Consider the following 14,826-nt stretch of genomic DNA (forward strand, 5'->3'; position numbering starts at 1 on the left):
TACTTTTTGTTGAAATGATATCATTTTATAGAAACCATTTACCGTTAATTTCGTTGTACATTGTGAAAACGCCGTCTAGTGGGCGTTTTGTTTGACTTCAGCACCTACAGTAATGTTGGGTCACCCTCTATATATGCATTTCAATTATTATTTACGTTAAAAGTTGGGTGTAATTTTAAAATAGACACATAATTCGACCATATTCGAGTATCAGAATTGTTGGTTGTTAATTTGGTTTAAATAATCACCTTGTATTTTATTTATTTTTCTAATTTTATTATGTGTTAAAAGACTAGCGTTAAACATCTGAAAATAGTTGCGTAGTACTTGTAAAAGTTTATCTGATGTTTTTCTCCGGTCGTTGCGATAAGACATTCCGTTATCGCGGCGAAAGCTAAGTTTTAAGAGAAAACACAGACGCAGACTATAAAACTTTTTGAAAACTGATTTTCCATGACCACGGTGTTGTTTTGCTTCGCGCTGCCTGCTTCACACAATACAAACAGTGAAATGCATAATATGTAAACGTACTTGCAATCAGCCGACGTCGGCCAAAAGGCACAGCGATTTGGCGGACTTGCGCAATATACAGGACGCACGTGCGAGTGACCAGCGAGAGCCAAAACGCACAGTGTTTTAGCGCCAACCAATTAAGTTCGTTTACTTAAGGCCTATGGCTAATACGTGGTACTTTTTGTCTAAATGCTGCCGGGAAAATCCCACAACAAGGTCTCGAGTTTGCACTACAAAACAAGGCCACTCGTTAGTTACGCCTTTGTTTTTCGTACTTTCATTCATTCTAAAGAAATACAGTCTAATCCCTGTTAGTTTTCAATCGTCCGCACCTTATATGTAGGTAAGTACAGTTGCTTTTCTGTGAGAATCGAACTGTATTACGTGCCGTTTAATGGTAGTTTTTAGGGTTTATATTTAAACCCAAAGCAATTTCCGCGTCTCTCAACAAATTAGTGTGGTACACCGTGAAATATCCAATGACATTAACAATATTAGCCTCATTTTAAACAATTGGTCTTGCTCTAGGTAATTTTTTTAGGGGTACAAAGTTTCCAAAATTCATAGAATTGTTCTGGGTCTCCGTTCGCCGCGATTCTATTTATTTCACCATAAATAACAATTAAATTCCAAAAATCTTCATAGGTGAAACCACTGCGAGCCATTTTTCCATTATTGAAAAACTTGTGTTAACCCATAACAGATCACGGATTAGTGTTGCTAGATTGGTTTAAAACCCGATTGGCCGACTATTAAAAATAAAATCTGTAAAAAATGGTATCAATTCAAGTCTTTGAAATGTTTTAAATTTCGATCTCGTACGCAACTTAATTTTTTTTCAAGTACACTAAAAGAAAGTCCTATTCATCTCTATAGTGCGGGAGCTACCTCATGTCACGTGTGCAGTTGTATGTCCTCTAAGTTTTTGAGCGGATCCTTATTAAACGCCTATAGGAGCTTAAAAAACATTGGTCACGTGATCAAGATCTTGGTCGCTTGGTTGCCATATTTAAAAATGGCCGGCACGTTGCTATATTTTTTGATTAAGAATATCTTCCCACACAAGGCCTCGATTTTAATAATTTAAAGAAAGTTTTACTGATTTTTTGACGGCAAACAACATGAAAATGTATTACTACTGCTTCAAATTTCCTATGTATAAGAGTTCTAGCATGGTCCAAAACACTGCCTTTACGTTTACAAAAGTCACAACACATTATTTCCAGCTTTTTACAGGGACATATCATTTCTCTGAAGCACGTCTGGCAAGTGCATTAGTAAAATCTCCAAGGTTCTTTGGACCTGTCACTTGTGGAATTCAAATACCGTCATATGTAACCATAGTCCAACGGATTTTTTACACGGTTCTAGAGCATAAATCCATTTATCGCATTGTAAGTGGATTCATTTTATGTGAACATTGTTATAATTTAGTATTTTCTCTCTTTTTTATATCCTTACGCCATCTAGGTATCTTCTTTGTAATCCACTAGTTTAGATGTAAATTGTTCCTGTAGTAAATTTGTTATTATCTTAGTTTCTTTCGCATAGTTCTTGGTTTTGCCGACGGAGGTCGTGCAGAGTTTTCTTTAATTTCTTTGTTTTCTCTTGTTATTTTGCTTTCGACACTTCGATGACTCATTTGCAGAGGACACGTTCTAAGGCCGTTTTCGGTATGTTAACAAAAATTACGCATTTACCTTTTGACTTTGAATAATCATTTTTAGGCTTCTTATTTCTGGCTTACTTTTATCCTCATTATTACCTACCGGATTGTGCTTTCTACACCGATATTTCTGAGTAGAAAGCAGCACCGAATTTAGGATTTTCTCAATATTGCTCAAGGAAGATTCATTTGGGGAGGTCCACCGGCCATCTTATCAATTGAAGAACGCCATAGATGAGTTTCTACCTTACAGACACAAATTAGATTACTGGGTAATTTAATGAAATTAATCATAACAATATTGTAATTACAAAAAATCAACAAACTTTCACCAAGTGCATACGTGACATGGGCTGGCTCCTAGACTACTATGCATTGGTAGAAATGGGTTACCATAACTAAAACCGTTGTCAAGTAATCAATTATCAAGGTACCTAGGTACTGCATCCGAGAATTTTTTTGAAGTCAAAACAACTTGAAAACAAGCTTATAATCCATAAATGTTAGATCAGGGCCGTAGCTAGAACGAAAATTGTAAGGGTGCAAACGAAATGTTGGAATGTGCACTTATTGTTTACAAAAATGAAATCTCGAAAAACTTGTTTGTCAAAAAAGTAAAAAATATATTTAAAAAAACTAATTTTATCCAATATATATTATCTATATATTAAAAAAAACAAAAGATGTAACATAAAATGTTGCCAACTTGTCAAACAAGAAACAAGCCTAGAGCTAAAATGTCCATAACTTCAGATTTCTGATATATCTGAATCTGAGTTATTTAAACTTGTTACTTTTGAATCAAATTGCATCATTCTAAAAACCATTATTGTACTCATACTACAAAATGTAGTATGTAGGTATTATAATCATCAAGAATAATCATTTAATTATGAACAACAACAATATTGTATTGATTGAGAGAACGGTACTTAAACAAAAGCTTGAATACGCCACGCTTAGATATCGCCATTTTATGCAAAATGTAAATAATAACAAATTGTGACATGAAATTCAGTGATTAGTACAAGCAAGAATAAAATGTTTACTACCTGTAAATAGACCTTCAAAACAGAACAAACAAAATAATAATGAGAAAAACTCGGGAACGCGTGATGCCTCTCCATCGACACCATCACCATTCCCGTTAATCCAAAACGCTAGATTCGTAATGAAAAAATCCTCTAGTCTTCGGCATCTGCACAAAACGGTGAAAATCAAAAACACAGCACGATCTGTGAATATTATATTCAAAGGCACGATTGATGTATTTTTTTTCAGATGTAAAAGTGTGTTGCCTAACCATAGGGGTAGATTATCACAACACACAATCTAAAAATGTTTCAAATCGTAATTCCATTTAGAAGACAACGGTCGACCTCTATAGTACTAGCGGTATAACGGAAATTCTTGAAAGATACTGCATTTTTTTATACCAAGGTGCCACTTGGTACAGTTGTTCCTTAGAGCCATTTAAACGATTTGACCCGAAGAACACTTGACATTTTCCGTGTGGGTAGATTTTAGAGGGGGTGGGGGTGATTTATTGTAACATTTTTTAAAAACTAAATATGGCCTAGAGACGAGATCTGGGTGTCGATTTCGTATGATTTTAACCCGAGGATTCCAATGGTAGCGCCAAAAATGCAATCCGGATACCGGAAGTCCGTGAAAAGCCGCCATTTTTAGAAAATGACAGACTTTTGATCGAATTATATTTTTAAGGCACACCGGGTCGTGTAAGGTGTCTAGACCTATGTTTTTGGGGTCAGGGAATTCATTTTTGATAACAAATATAACCTGCTGGCATCGGAACTGCATAAGAGGCTTCCCTACTGCACTTTTTGAAGACGTCGCACGCGGTGAAACCCAAGATATTCCAAAGTTTTAATATATAAACTTATATTATTTTATTTAATAAAAATACACATTAACAAACATGGGGTAAAAAATGTATAAGCCTATGAAGAATCACCAAGTACATCGCTGACCTCCTCTGAGATTGCGTTATCACCACTGAAAAGGAATTTTACATATAAATATTAAAGGTTCGGTAGTAAATTATATCGAAAGTATACAATATTCTTACCCTTTGTTTGAGCAATCTCCCATACATTTTTGGCATGCAGGGGAACATGGTAATCCGTGTCGCTGCAGCACGAGTTGGAGGAGCACATAAGGAGGGCGGCGTATGTCGCTGGCCATAGGTATCTGGGGATGTGCAAACCAGGTGATGAGAAGCTCTACAACTCCAGAACGACGGGATGGACTTTTGAAGCCAAAGATAGGAAGGTTCTGTAGTCCAAGCTGCCACAAGTATAGAAGTAGTAGGTTATTTTTGTTATCATAAATGAATTCCCTGACCCCAAAAGCATAACTCTAGACACCTTACACGACTCGGTGTGCCTTAGAAATATAATTCGATCAAAAGTCTGTCATTTTCTGAAAATGGCGGCTTTTCACGGACTTCCTGTATCCGGATTACATTTCTGGCGCTACCATTGGATTCCTCGGGTTAAAATCATACGAAATCGACACCCAGATCTCGTCTCTAGGCCATATTTAGTTTTTTAAAAAATGTTACAATAAATCACCCCCACCCCCTCTAAAATCTACCCACACGGAAAATGTCACGTGTTCTTCGGGCCAAATCGTCTAAATGGCTCTAAGGAACAGCTGTACCAAGTGGCACCTTGGTATAAGAAAATGCAGTATCTTTTGGTATACCGCTAGTACTACTAGTATTTCAGCTACAACGACGTTCAGAAAAATTCACTGTCCATTCTCCACCTAAACAATCATCTGTTTGCAAATTAATACAACCTCGAACGGAAGTGTAGTGGTAAGTAATGAGTTTATTACAAATTTTTTGATTTCACAGAGAAAGTACAATATGGCACGTGATCCCAGAAGGACAATCGCAACGCGTGATTAGACAGAGATGTGTCCAGTTGTACCCAACTCTTCCCTAGACGATTTGCAGCATTATTCAATAATCCCTGCCCATAATTCAGACCGTGAAATAAGCTTTTGAGGAGCGTTGCCGGTAGCTGCTTAATGTGGATGGAGCAGGCGACATTGTAAATTCGCTGTCCACGTGATAATGTACGTAAATACATAATAAGGCAGAGACGTGAATATTTTATTAGTTAACTTTCAAGGGATTAAATTCTACGTGGCACAAAGAAAAAGTAATTAAAAACGGAAATGTAAGGTTCTTTAAGAATAAGGAATGAAATCCCGACTCCCGTTCATATGCGTAAATGCACAGTTTAAGGGGGTAACTTCATAAGTATAATTTGAAAAACGGCTTTGAAATGCATTACCTACAGATATAGTGACCCAAACGAGTATTGTTAATGTTCTGGCATATCTATAAGGAACTCTTTGACATAAGCTTTGACAAAGACCTACGCCCTTTAGTATTATCTGGGGTCATGTATGGAATGAACCGAAAGACAACATATACCTATACTCTATCCATGGTTGGGGTATATCATTTGATTCATATCTCAAAAATTAAGCGAAGAAAAATAAAAGCATTGCCCGTAAAATTTATATCGTACACACCCTAATATATCGAAATTGTGATAAATATTCGAGAACGCGTAAAGCAGTAAACTGCCGACGTTTGAAATGATTGAAAAATGATCCAAACAAGAGGAATAAGAATATATTATCCCGGATTCTGTACGATTTTTTTCCCTTCGTATATAAATGTAATCTGTGGTTCGATGCGCTTTCTGCATAGAGTTTGCAAAACGCGCCTTTACAAAACCCCTTCGTCACGCGTCAACAATGGAGAGTCATTTGAATATAATAAATATTGAGTTGAGATATCGATAATGAATGTTGAGATCTCAGGTTGAAGTCGAGGAGCTCAGGCGCTAATGTAGCGTCTAATACGTGACAGTTCATCCAGATATAATAAACCGCAAATCCGAGGCCAGTTCGACATTTTCCCGATCAAGTTACCTCCGTATTTCAATTAGGGTGGTTTGTTTTGAATGACACTTCGAATACTCTGTCGCGAAGGGCCGCGTCGTGTCACGACATTTACGGAAGAAGACAAATTATATTCTTGATTGCATTGCTTACTCATTACTGCGCGCATATTTACATAACGGAAACCTAAATTCTGTTTATTACTGGGATTGTTTAGGCATATTAGCGAGGAACGAAGGGTAGGCGCGCTGTATAAGCAAAGTGCGTTCATTATGCAAAATTTATGCCAATCATTACCATTCGGCTTGACACGTGGTTATGATATTTTGGGATATATCAGCCTACGTCCCCGATTATTGGGACCTGTGCGGCTGAACTTGCTTATCCCTGTTATCGCCTACTTGGGAGAAGGGACACCTGAGCACACAGTTATTGGCCCTCATAAACTCCACAACTATCATTTAGCTTCCGCTTTTATTTAGCATTCCTTTATTTTGTCGCTGGCAGCTTACGTTTCGCTCATTTCTCTTTTCACGGTTACCAGGATCATAAAACGCGCGAGGGAAACCTGCAAAGCATTTTTAAATCCATACATGCACGAATGTTCTCATTTTGAAACCCCCAATTGTAATTAGGAATATGTTCAACCGTGAAAATTTCTTGCCAACGGTAGGTAAATAACTAATAAAGGGTACCTAATTTCCTTATGCCCAGTTTTTTCTTTAAATAAAGGGTGCGCTGATTTCAATCTCCATCATTGGCACAACATAATGTAACGTATTTAGTGTATTACTAAAGACTTATTTGACAATATACTCAAATAGTTAGGATCCATTATCAATTTATATTATTTAAGGGGTGACTACAAGCAGTAATTCAGTTTTAAGTTAAGTAAGTAATGTAAAGCATCTTATCCGATGGCTTCAATTATTGGATGTTTGTCACGGTAAATGTCATAATTTCATTAGTAGCGGAAAGAAAATGAAGTGCAATGAGAAATCCATAACTGTCTGTGTATACAAGAACCCCCTTGACTTGCTTAGGTTTCAATACCATATGGCAAAACAACATAATTACGTATATCGCACCCTACGCGATTTTCTATATTTTTTGTTGTTACTATAAAATTACATAATTTAGTTTCAATAAAAAAAGGCTACAATGTGTAACAAGAACATGATGACACGTTTCGATATAAAATTAAGCACTACAGTTGTCAATTGCACCGTAGGTAGTACCCAATAATGGCATAATAGGTAGGAAATATATGAATAAAATAAGTCATTAAATGTAATATAATTGTGTTAAAATTGGGTAATAAATCATTGCAGTCACTTTAATAACATATAATTTTAAAACTAGATAGCAATAGGGGATTGTCACAGCGCAGTTGTAGTCAATCGGCTATTGACTCTAATGAGATTTTTTCTATGTGCCAGAATTCGTTACCTATATGTTTCCATAAACCTGAATGAGAAATTTACATATACAGTGATGTCACTTGAAACTAAGCAATGCAGAGCAAAATCCGAACGCCAGACTAGACTGATTCTTCGTTTTCTACAATTTCAGTGTCATTAAAAGAAATACCTACGTAAATTAGAAAAACATAAATAAATGCTATTAATTATAAGTTAGTGGTAAAGTGTGAGAAGAGGTGAACTACTGACCAAAAAAATCATTTTCGGCTGAGATACCAAGTATTGCTCATTCTACTATACTCTTACACACAATGAAATGTATTGGCGATCTTAATAATGCGTATATTTTCACTCTAGGACATCTAGCCATCTACTCTATTGTTACACAAATTGTAGTTATTTCTTTCGGGGTAAACGCTTCAAAAACTTTCTTTACACTCTTTCAATAAACAAGATGTTGTATCTTTCGAAATCATCCGCGTAGGGAAGTTTTTGCAGCAAATTGCATCATTAAGATCGTTAATGAACAGTAGAAACAGCAAGGGACCCAAATTAGACCCTTGCGGCACTTCCTACGTTGAAATATAGTTTCTGGAATAACCACACCATTTTGAAATTGATCGACAAGATTCGGTTTACTGTTATAAAGTTTGAATTCGTTACGTAGATGATGTTTTTGCCATCCTTGGTACCAATTTGTTCTCTTCTGGTTTTTGCTCCTCAATACATCCGTCGATAAAATTTACCTAGACACTGACAGCATACTGTAATTTCCCGATAGCTCAAGAAATGAAGAATTCACAAAGATACTACCACAACAGGATTCATACCAAACTATTCAATTTGTTTAATTATAATTTTCCACTTAAAACAATCGTATTAATCATAAACTTTTCCACCATATATTTGTAAGGTGATACATACTTAATATTATTCTGTATAGACGAACTTTGTCCATTCTTTTTTGTTTTTTTCTTTCTGTCCATGATACGCCTTTCTTTTGCAATGTTTGTGTGATCTCGACTTTCCTTATTTTTAATTGTCAAGCTTTGTGTAATATTTGTGCCATAACGAAAAGTAATGTACTTAATTTTAATTGTAACTCTTCGGCTATTATAACTAAGGGTAGGTAGCTCTTAAATTTGTTTGTAATTTAATTGTTTCACTGTAAATGTTATTCCTATTTTGATTTGTTTAATATTGGCCAGTTCCTTAGATGTTTAAACTCGTTTAGTTTGATTAGCGACTTCAATTCTTTGTGTATGAATCTCTGCCTTTGTTTAAGTTCAGTCTAAGGTTACCTTATCCAGGAGCTCCAGATACCTTCTGGTCTCTATTTATTTTCATTGCTCTTTTTCTTAGCTCCAGCTGCTCCCGAGTTCGTGGAGGTTATTGCCTTTTTTACATTGTGTATTTCCATAATAAATAGTATTGCTTTTGCTTTAATCCATCTTTTATCTTGCAGGTTTTTATTGTGTTGTTTTTCATACGTAGCTCCTATCATTTTTGTACAATATCTTTAGTCCCAGGCAAAACATACAAGTTACCGAGCGATATTAAAAAATACAAAAAAATTCCATTGATTCCAAAATTCATTAATTCCAAGAATCAATTCCAGAATTCCCCTCAGGTTTCTTATTTCTTCTAGGTCTGCTACTTTTATGTTATCTCTTATGCAGCCTTTTCCCGTACTATAGTGATCTTTCCATTCCTCCTGGAGAAGATCCTTCCATTCCTCCTGGAGAAGTTCCTCCCAGTGTTGTTTCCACCTAGCTATAATTAGGCATAGGCAGCCTTCTATAATTAGTAGTGCATGTTAGATTTTCTAACTTTTAGGCATTCTGGGTTTCTCGTTTCCTTAATGTCTTTAACACTATATCAAATAGTTTTTGGTTTGTCTTGCTGTCTTCTTCCATTATTGTACCGAATTCATCACATTTTTGTTTTTTTTGCTAATTCTTTTCTTTGCGTAGATATATTTTCCATTTTTATTTCTTAGTTCTTATCTCTCTCTTAATTTCTTCAATCCACCATCTAGTCTATTTTATATTTCTGATTTTAACAATAGCTCCACCAGAAGTCTAGGGTGGGTTTTGGTTACAAGATTTTTGAATTATTGCCATATTTCTTCAAATTCAATTTCGTCTATACCATCAGGATTTTTTCCATTTGGGTTTTAGTTTCCCATTTGAGCCGTTCACCTGTGTCCTCCGTATTTAGTCTTCAAAGACGGAGGTTGTTGTTTTGTTTGAGTTTCTGTTGCCAATCTTATTTTGCGTAGAATATTTATCACTGCATATTTCTGGCCCTCTTCTGGATCCGTATATATGACTATCTTTATGTTAGAGATTGTCTTCACCACAAAATACAAAGATCATACCATACCACCCCAGTACCCCCAATGCTTCGTCATCGTTTCTTCCAACTCCACTGTTTGATCGCCTAGTTAGACGTATCTTATTGTTGTCGTTTCACCCTCATCCTGTTGTAATTCTACTGTGAGGTCTGTTCTTGAAGTTAGTTCCCAGTTTTTTTTATTTTGTTGGTGTGTTTGTTTCGGATGATACATACCACGCTGATTAAATGGTGAAAACAGAAAAACAATTGGCAGTCGCATTCTCAAAATATTGTCAAAAACGCCTTTTACTACTCCTAATTTTTGTTTGTCATGAATTCCTAATTTTATTTGTTGTTGTCTTTCCAAATCGGCCCTTAATTTTTGATTTTGGCCTTCCTTTATTTTTTGAGAACGCGCAGTGTACGTCCGTACATTCGACGGTACTGTAATAGGTCCAAAATTGGTACCTATACAATGGGTTACCGCAAGGGTCAATTTTAAGTCCCATACTTTTTCATATACAGTGATATTCATCAAGAAGTAGACATAGGGATTTGGGTGTATTGTTTTTCCCTATGTGTACTTTTCAATAACAAAAATAATAAAATAATAATTATGAAATACGTCTAATTTTATGCAACCAAGATCATTTCATTAAACAAATGAAGATCTAGAGAGAATCCCATGCGGTCATAACAAACTTAGGAGAAAAATTGCGGTCGAATTAAATATCTCTTCATCATAATGACCGTCTGTGTGGCTCAGTGTGGGCTACACAGCCGGGAGGTCGGGTGTTCGAACTTGAGTTGAGGTGAATTTTTCATCTTTGGCAGAGATGGGAAGATCAGTTTCGAGCATCCTGCCGGCTACTCCGAATTAGGTTTTCCTACATTATTCCTAATTGGGGGCAGTTTAGAACAACTTAAAACCTTCTGAAGGAGCAAGCAAAAGCATTATGCGGGTCGCTCTGTAATTGGGCGAAATCCTGTTGAGGGCCCATAACAATAGAGGAACAATAAATAAATAAAAATAAATAACCTAAAATGATTTCCTTTAGTAGGATGCGTTAAACATTTGCTGAAACAGTGAGATTTTAAACGGAGCATATAATTTATCATACAGTTTGCATTGAGCGTTTGGAATGCAATTTATTGTAAAATCTGCAATGGTCGTGTAGAATACGTGCGCATGAGTTATTTTGGTTGCATAAAATTACGCGTCCTTCAGAAGGATTTTGTAATTTAAAAGTAGACATCGGGAAAAACAATACACGAAAATCCCTATGTCTACTTCTTAATGAATTTCTCTGTACATGTACCTACTGTATTAGTTAAAATGGCGGCAGATGAATCAGGTGACCAACCCGATGCGTCCGGAAATGTTGTGTAAAAACTGTGCAAAAGCTGCAAGAAAGTTGCTAAGAGTGGCTACAGTTGTTCCGTCTACGGAACCGGAACCGCATTTGGGATCTGTGAAAAGGGTCAAAGAATGTTACGGTATTTTATTAAGTGTAAATGACGACACATGTCGCCTGCGTCAAGATTAGCTATACTACCCTTCTAGTTTCTGCGTCGGAAAAAATGTCTGATTTATCAGACGACCTCCGTATTTGTTTAGTATCTAATGTGACATCCTGAAATTGTCGTTTTTATTGTTAATGTTTATTAATATCATATCATTTCCCTTAATTTACTGTCCCGACTTTTAAAATAAGTCAGTATAATTTTAAAAAATGGATTGTAAATAATTAAAATGATTCAGCTATACAGCGTGATGTGCTTGAAATTTAAATTATTATTATACAGTTGTTCATTTTATTCATTGTTGTGTAATTTAATTGGTAATAATAATTCTATGTGGTTTTTCACATTTTCTTGTGCACAGTCATATTTTGTTTAAAAACCATTATCTTGAAAATTAAAAAATAGAATTCTCTTGATACATTTTTAAAATGTTTGGCCTTTGTGCTTAAAATTGGAAAGGGTCGAAATATATAAATATAAATTTAAATAGTGCCATAAACCTATATTTGAAGTTCGTCATTTACGTTTTCTCTACGCAACTTGTAGTAAAGTACGTAGACACCAAAAATAAATATCTCCCGCGGTGTAGGCAAACAAAGGAAATTCCGGCATGCCGCATAGATTGACAAAAAATAAGTTGTTCTATTTATTTTGACGCATTCGACTTTTCAAAATGCACTAATTAAAACGTGAACGAGTGTCGCATTGGGGCGTTAGATTAGACCCCTGCTGTAACATCTTTCACCCTAGAAAAACAAACCTTTTATTTTTACAGCGCTAAAAGGTCTGACGGGATTTGTGTTAATTCAATAACTAAAAAAAAATAGAAAATTGAGTGTTTTATACTTACTACCTTTGTTAAAGTAACAAGTGGAAATCAAGCTATGCTCTGACAATGCTGCACACCTGTAAGTTAGTAATACCCAATTTAGTTCAACGGAAAGAATTGTATTACAATAGGGTGCACCAGCTTACAATGTACGTACATAGTGACGAGAATATTAAGGGTAGAAACAGGTCTGTTAGACAACATTTTGCAAGCGTAATTCAGACATAATAGTAGAATGACCCAAATAGATGCGATCCTATACCTGAAGTGGAATGTATTTATATTCGATGCACGTGTGTATGCTCCAACTACCGTAAAGAGGCAGTATTGTATAAAGGAAAAGGTTTATTCTCATTGGATTTTATTTTAAAACAGAGACAAAATAGGGATTATTAATTAATCTTGGCAATCGAGTATTGGGTATGGGCAGCAGTCTTTAGATGAATCACCCTTCCTCACTAAATCCTACTGTACAAATAAATAACAAAGAGTAACAAAGCATCCGTTCACAGTCTACAATTACATGTAATACCTTCAGGATGAACATTCCAAAACATTAAGCAATTTCTTACACCAAAATGAATTGCTATAAAAAGAATTATCGTTTGTATATTAAAGACTATTTATGTGTTTGTAACTGTAGAATAACTGGAAATTAGAAGGGTGGTTGCCATCATTTTTACAATTGTATAAATTAAGCAGCTTCGTTAAAACAAGTATTAAGGCACCCGTGTAAATAATAGCAACAAACCTCCCTCCTTTGACTTCCTCCACAGTATCATGGAGAACAACACAAAATATCCACTACCCGAGAAACAATCCTAAGAAAATATTTTGCGATTTACACATCAAAAACGGGTTTCATTAAATCCTAAAGAACTTCAACATCTTCGGAGATTAGGTTTTTCAGAAAGAGACAGTAGTCTTGGTCCACTTCTGTTTTTACTATTTGTTAATGGCGTAATTAATAATTGCAATGAACTAGAACTAACACCATGCAAGAGAAAAACATATTTTTTGAGCATCGTCAGCACTATCTTTTCAAATATCAATATAGACAATTGTAACAAATTATTTTCTCATGCGTGTACTAATTATTTTTGATTGACGATCAATGTTTGAGATTCTCCGGAATACGTAAATTGTAACTGTCATGAGGTTGGTGGCGTCACCTGTCTGTGTTTTTCCGCGTAACCCTCGCAGCGTGTTCTTGTAGGGTGTAATCAATGAGGTTCTAATTGCAATTTTCAAGTATAATTCTGGCGATTGAACCTATATTTTGTGGACCCAAGATTTAGTTTTGACGGGTTTCTGACGTCGAACCGATTCAAAATCCACTGTTACCGTGAATTCCTAATAAACCTCTCATTATCTGAGCTTTTATGGTTTCCTCCCATCGTCTGGACAATCATGGTGCCAATAACCTTATTAGCTCTCTTCACAGGGTTTGCATAAGGAGTGTAAAGTGGAGGTGGAGCCCATTCTTCTAAAACAGATTGAAATTGCCAAAACCAATCGATATATTATCTGCCCCTAAAGCGCACGGTTTAGGACTGCAGCTGCAGCCTCCCGTATAACTTTGATTTTCACCCATTTCTTGAACTTTGGTGAACAATTGTCACAGTTGCTAACGTACTTAATCACACTTCCAGGCCAGTATTGTTAAAAGATGCGGGCTATAGTTTTTGCAACTCACAAATATCCGCAGCAGGGTCATAGTGACATTCCTTCAACAGCCTTAACCTTTTATGACGCGGACTGCAAAACTTCCATGACGTGTTCAACTCTTCAGCCATTTTAGGGGAAGAATCCGGAAATGAATGATTTCTCTCCGAATCTGATACTCCGGATATGCTTCTAGGTCAGACTGTACCCTGCTTATCAACTGGTAGCACCATTAATCTCTCTCATCTTCAGCCTACACTTCCTCCACAGTGGCAATAGGGTGGACTTCATCCTGGTCTTCATATCTCCTCGATAATACGTCCACTACCCGGTTTCGGGATCTTTTCCGGTACACTACATCAAAACTATAATGTTGAAGTCTCAAAATCCAGCGGGCCAACTTGGTTCTCTCTAGCCATTTTAGTCTGTGGCAATCCGTAATTATATACTTGGAAATGGTATCCTTCCAAGTAACTCTTCAATTTTTCGATGATCCAGGCAAGAAACTTCTGCTCTATGGGGGAGTAATTATTCTCTTCCGGATTAAGGGCTCTGTTTACACAGGCAATCACTTTCTCCTCTCCCTCTTGCTTTTGGGTCAGGATTGCACCCAATCTTGTAGTACTGGCATCGGTTTGGCAGATAAACGTTTGATTAAAGTCTGGGCAGGCGAGGATCTTTAACCTTTGGAAGGCATCCTGCCTCCATCTTCTCCGGGTCGGGTATACTATTATTCAGGCCGACTAAGTGTCCTAGATATTTCAACTTCGGCCTACAAAAACATGCACTTATCCACATTTAATTGCAACCCATATAATCCGTAGTCGTAACACTTCTTGTAAGTTCATCAAATATTTTACCCGCCACTATACTATCACCCAAGTATGAAAAAGCTTTCTCCTTCAATTCAGGCTCAAGAATTCTAT

This window comes from Photinus pyralis, unplaced genomic scaffold (genome assembly GCF_008802855.1).
Source record: "Photinus pyralis isolate 1611_PpyrPB1 unplaced genomic scaffold, Ppyr1.3 Ppyr1.4_LG6, whole genome shotgun sequence".
Classification (NCBI taxonomy): domain Eukaryota; kingdom Metazoa; phylum Arthropoda; class Insecta; order Coleoptera; family Lampyridae; genus Photinus; species Photinus pyralis.